Consider the following 5,847-nt stretch of genomic DNA (forward strand, 5'->3'; position numbering starts at 1 on the left):
CAATTCCCCTCCAAAAACATCAACACACCTCCATCTCTCCTTCTTCTCATCCTTTCTTTCTTCTTTTGCTCGAGGACGAGCAAACATTGTAAGTTTGGTGTGGTAAAAGCATAGTTTTTTTTGTTTTTCCATAACTATTGATGGCACCTAAGGCCAGAAAAACCTCTAGAAAGAGGAAAGGGAAGACAGAAGCTTCCACCTCCGAGTCATAGGAGATGGAGAGATTCATCTCAAGGGTCTATAGCTCAGTGGTAGAACATTTGACTGCAAATCAAGAGAACCCTGAGATACCTCAGGGGATACATTTTCCTCCACACAATTATTGGGAGCAACTAATGGTAGAACATCAAGAGCACTCCATCATCCTTCATGACATTAGAGAAGATCAAAGAGCAATGAGGGAGGAACAACAAAGACAAGGAAGAGACATAGAAGAGCTCAAGGACATCATTGGTTCCTCAAGAAGGAAACGCCACCATCACTAAGGTGGACTCATTCCATGTTCTTAAATTTTCTGTTTTTCGTTTTCTTATGTTAAATGTTTAATTATGTTTGTGTCTTATTACATGATCATTAGTATTCAAGTGTCTATGCCTTAAAGTAGTGAATATGAATGCATCACCTCTCTTAAATGAAAAATGTTTTAAAAACAAAAGAACAAGAAGTACATGGTTTCGAATTCATCCTTGAAACTAGTTTAATTATTTTGATGTGGTGGCAACACTTTTTATTTTCTGAATGAATGCTTGAACAGTGCATATGTCTTTTGAAGTTGTTGTTTATGAATCTTAAATATGTTGGCTCTTGAAAGAATGATGACAAGGAGACATGTTATTTGATAATCTGAAAAATCATAAAAATGATTCTTGAAGCAAGAAAAAGCAGTGAATACAAAGCTTGCACAGAAAAAAATAATAGCGAAAAAAAAAGAGAAAAAGAACAAGCAAGCAGAAAAAGCCAGTAGCCCTTAAAACCAAAAGGCAAGGGTAATAAAAAGGATCCAAGGCTTTGAGCATCAGTGGATAGGAGGGCCTAAAGGAATAAAATCCTGGCCTAAGCGGCTAAACCAAGCTGTCCCTAACCATGTGCTTGTGGCGTGATGGTGTCAAGTGAAAACTTGAGACTGAGTAGTTAAAGTCAAGGTCCAAAGCAAAAAAGAGTGTGCTTAAGAACCCTGGACACCTCTAATTGGGGACTTTAGCAAAGCTGAGTCACAATCTGAAAAGGTTCACCCAGTTATGTGTCTGTGGCATTTATGTATCCGGTGGTAATACTGGAAAACAAAGTGCTTAGGGCCACGGCCAAGACTCATAAAGTAGCTGTGTTCAAGAATCAACATACTGAACTAGGAGAATCAATAACACTATCTGAACTTCAATGGATAAAGTGAGATGCCAAAACTATTCAAGAGGCAAAAAGCTACAAGTCCCGCTCATCTGATTGGAGCTATGTTTCATTGATATTTTGGAATTTATAGTATATTCTCTTCTTTTTATCCTATTTGATTTTTAGTTGCTTGGGGACAAGCAACAATTTAAGTTTGGTGTTGTGATGAGCGGATAATTTATACGCTTTTTGGCATTGTTTTTAGTATGTTTTTAGCAGGATCTAGTTACTTTTAGGGATGTTTTTATTAGTTTTTATGTTAAATTCACATTTCTGGACTTTACTATGAGTTTGTGTGTTTTTCTGTGATTTCAGGTATTTTCTGGCTGAAATTGAGGGACTTGAGCAAAAATCATATTCCGAGGTTGAAGAAGGACTACAGATGCTGTTGGATTCTGACCTCCCTGCACTCAAAGTGGATTTTCTGGAGCTAAAGAACTCCAAATGAGACTCTTTCAATTGAGTTGGAAAGTAGACATCCAGGGCTTTCCAGAAATATATAATAGTCCATGCTTTGCCCGCGTTTAGACGACACAAAAGGGCATTGAACGCCAGTTATACGCTGCAGTCTGGAGTTAAACGCCAGAAACACGTTACAAACCAGAGTTGAACGCCAAAAACACGTTACAACTTGGCGTTCAACTCCAAAAGAAGCCTATGCACGTGTAAACTTTAAGCTCAGCCCAAGCACACACCAAGTGGGCCCCGAAAGTGGATTTATGCATCAATTACTTACTTTTGTAAACCCTAGTAGCTAGTTTAGTATAAATAGGACTTTTTACTATTGTATTTACATCTTATGATCTTTTGAACCATCTTCGGATCATTTTTAGTCTTGGTTACTCTGGTTCCCCTCTAGGTCCGAGACCAATGAACTCCATTATCACTTATGTATTTTCAACGGTAGAGTTTCTGCACTCCATAGGTTAAGGTGTGGAGCTCTGCTGTTCCTCATGATTTAATACAAAGTACTACTGTTTTTCTATTCAATTCAACTTATTCCACTTCTAAGATATCCATTCTCACCCAAAAACATGATGAATGTGATGATTATGTGAAGCTCATAATCATTCTCACTTATGAACGCGTGCCTGACAAACACTTCCGTTCTACATGCAAACAAGCTAGAATGAGTATCTCTTGGATATCTAATACATGGGACCGAGTCCGGAAAGTCTAAACCTTGTCTGTGGTATTCCGAGTAGGATCTGGGAAGGGATGGCTGTAACGATCTTCAAACTCGCGAGTGCTGGGCGTAGTGACAGACGCAAAAGGAGGGTGAATCCTATTCCAGTATGATCGAGAACCTCCAGATGATTAGCCGTGCCGTGACAGAGCATTTGGACCTTTTTCATAGAGAGGATGGGATGTAGCCATTGACAACGGTGATGCCCTATATAAAGCTTGCCATGGAAAGGAGTAGGAATGATTGGATGAAGACAGCAGGAAAGCAGAGGTTCAGAGGAATGAAAGCATCTCTATACGCTTATCTGAAATTCTCACCAATGATTTACATAAGTATTTCTATCTTTATTTTCTGTTTATTTATTATTATTATTCGAAAACTCCATAACCATTTGATATCCGCCTGACTGAGATTTACAAGATGACCATAGCTTGCTTCATACCAACAATCTCCGTGGGATCGACCCTTACTCACGTAAGGTTTTATTACTTGGACGACCCAATGCACTTGCTGGTTAGTTGTATCGAAGTTGTGACAAATCATGAATTAAGATTAGAGCACCAAGTTTTTGGAGCCATTACCAGGGATCACAATTTCGTGCACCAAGTTTTTTGCGCCGTTGCCGGGGATTGTTCGAGTTTGGACAACTGACGGTTCATCTCGTTGCTCAGATTAGGTAATTTTCTTTTTATTTTATTTTCAAAAAAAAATTGTTTTCAAAATCTTCCAAAAAAAAAAATTTCCCTTTGTTTTCGAAAATTATTTCAGAATTTTTAAGAATGAATTCTAGAGTTTCATGAAGCATGTTAAAGCCTGGTTGGCTGTAAAGCCATGTCTAAATTCATTTAGACTGAGGCTTCCAAGTCATCATTACAAGAGCAAGCTAGTTGTTGCTAATCAAATTTGTTATTGTATGACTGATTTGTATCTTCTAAAGCTTGGCTGGCTATTAAGCCATGTCTAACCCTTGGATTGGAGCTTTAGGCCAACATTGAAAGATTCCTGGAATTCTTATTAAAAATTTTTGAATTTCTTATTTTCTTTTTCCTATATGTTTTTCGAAAAGAATATACAAAAATCCAAAAAATTTTTTTTTTTTTAAAATCATAAAATCAAAAATATTTTTGTGTTTCTTGTTTGAGTCTTGAGTCAATTTTTAAGTTTGGTGTCTTGCATGTTTTCTTTTCCTGAAAATTTTTCAAAAATAAGTCTTGATGTTCATCTTGATCTTCAAAGTGTTCTTGGTGTTCATCTTGACATTCATAGTGTTCTTGCATGCATTGTGTGTTTTGATTCATAATTTTTATGTTATGAGTCTTTTTCATGTTTTTCTCTTTCATCATTAAAAATTCAAAAATAAAAAAAATATCTTTCCCTTTTTCACTCATAAATTTCGAAAATTTGGATTGACGTTTTCAAAAATTTTTAAAATCTAGTTGTTTCTTATGAGTCAAATCAAATTTTCAATTTAAAAATCTTATCCTTTTCAAAATCTTTTTCAAAAATCATATCTTTTTCATTTTTTATTTATTTTTGAAAATTTTAAAAATATTTTTCAAAAATCTTTTTCTTAATTTTATATCATATTTTTGACAATATCATCAACAATTAATGTTTTGATTCAAAAATTTCAAGTTTGTTACTTACTTGTTAAGAAAGATTCAAACTTTAAGTTCTAGAATCATATCTTGTGATTTCTTGTGAATCAAGTCATTAATTGTGATTTTAAAAATCAAATCTTTTTCAAAACTAATTTCAATCATATCTTTTCAAAAATATCTTTTTATCTTATCTTTTTCAAAATCATATCTTTTTAATCATACCTTTTCATATCATATCTTTTTCAAATATCTTTTCTAACTTCTTATCTTCTTATCTTTTAAAAATTGATTTTCAAAATTTGTTTCAACTAACTAATTAACTTTTTGTTTGTTTCTTATCTCTTTCAAAACTACCTAACTAACTATCCCTCTCTAATTTTCGAAAATACCTCCCTCTTTTTCAAAAATTCTTTTTAATTAATTAATTGTTCCAATTTTAATTTTAATTTTAATTTTATCTTAATTTTCGAAAATCATTAACTCTTTTTCAAAATTTATTTTTCGAAATTCCCTCTCTCTCATCTCCTTCTATTTATTTATTCATCTACTAACACTTCTCTTCACCCAAAATTCGAACCCCTTCCTCTCCACTGAGTTCGAATTCTTCTCTTCTACATTCTTATTCTTCTTTTCTTCTACTCACACAAGGGAACCTCTATACTGTGGTAAAGAGGATCCCCGGTATCTTTAGTCCTCTTCTTTTTCACATGAGCAGGAGCAAGGACAAGAACATTCTTGTTGAAGCAGACTCTGAACCTGAAAGGACTCTGAAGAAGAAACTGAGAGAAGCTAAAATACAACAATCCAGAGACAACCTTACAGGAATTTTCGAACAGGAAGAGGAGATGGCAGCCGAAAATAATAATAATGCAAGGAAGATGCTTGGTGACTTTACTGCACCTAATTCCAATTTACATGGAAGAAGCATCTCCATCCCTACCATTGGAGCAAACAATTTTGAGCTTAAACCTCAATTTGTTTCTCTGATGCAACAAAACTGCAAGTTTCATGGACTTTCATCTGAAGATCCCTTTCAGTTCTTAACTAAATTCTTGCAGATCTGTGATACTGTTAAGACTAATGGAGTAGATCCTGAAGTCTACAGGCTCATGCTTTTCTCTTTTGCTGTGAGAGACAGAGCTAGAATATGGTTGGATTCTCAACCTAAAGACAGCCTGAACTCTTGGGTAAGCTGGTCACGGCTTTCTTAGCCAAGTTCTTTCCTCCTCAAAAGCTAAGTAAGCTTAGAGTGGATGTTCAAACCTTCAGACAGAAAGAAGGTGAATCCCTCTATGAAGCTTGGGAGAGATACAAGCAACTGACCAAAAAGTGTCCTTCTGACATGCTTTCAGAATGGACTATCTTGGATATATTCTATGATGGTCTGTCTGAATTAGCTAAGATGTCATTGGATACTTCTGCAGGTGGATCCATTCAGCTAAAGAAAATTCCTGCAGAAGCTCAAGAACTCATTGACATGGTTGCTAATAACCAGTTTATGTACACTTCTGAGAGGAATCCTGTGAGTAATGGGACGCCTCAGAAGAAGGAAGTTCTTGAAATTGATACTCTGAATGCCATATTGGCTCAGAATAAAATATTGACTCAGCAAGTCAATATGATTTCTCAGAGTCTGAATGGAATGCAAGCTGCATCCAACAGTACTCAAGAGGC

At 35.3% G+C, this 5,847-nt stretch overlaps 1 non-coding gene across 1 annotated transcript; it reads right to left on the bottom strand.

Moving 5' to 3' along the window:
• Positions 1-5,413: 5,413 nt before the first annotated feature.
• Positions 5,414-5,521, bottom strand: LOC112724487 (small nucleolar RNA R71). Its single transcript, XR_003163648.1, has one exon. It is a non-coding gene; the product is annotated as a small nucleolar RNA R71 (small nucleolar RNA).
• Between the last annotated feature and the right edge of the window lie 326 nt (positions 5,522-5,847).

The sequence above is a fragment of the Arachis hypogaea genome, chromosome 11 (assembly GCF_003086295.3).
Source record: "Arachis hypogaea cultivar Tifrunner chromosome 11, arahy.Tifrunner.gnm2.J5K5, whole genome shotgun sequence".
In the NCBI taxonomy this organism is placed as follows: domain Eukaryota; kingdom Viridiplantae; phylum Streptophyta; class Magnoliopsida; order Fabales; family Fabaceae; genus Arachis; species Arachis hypogaea.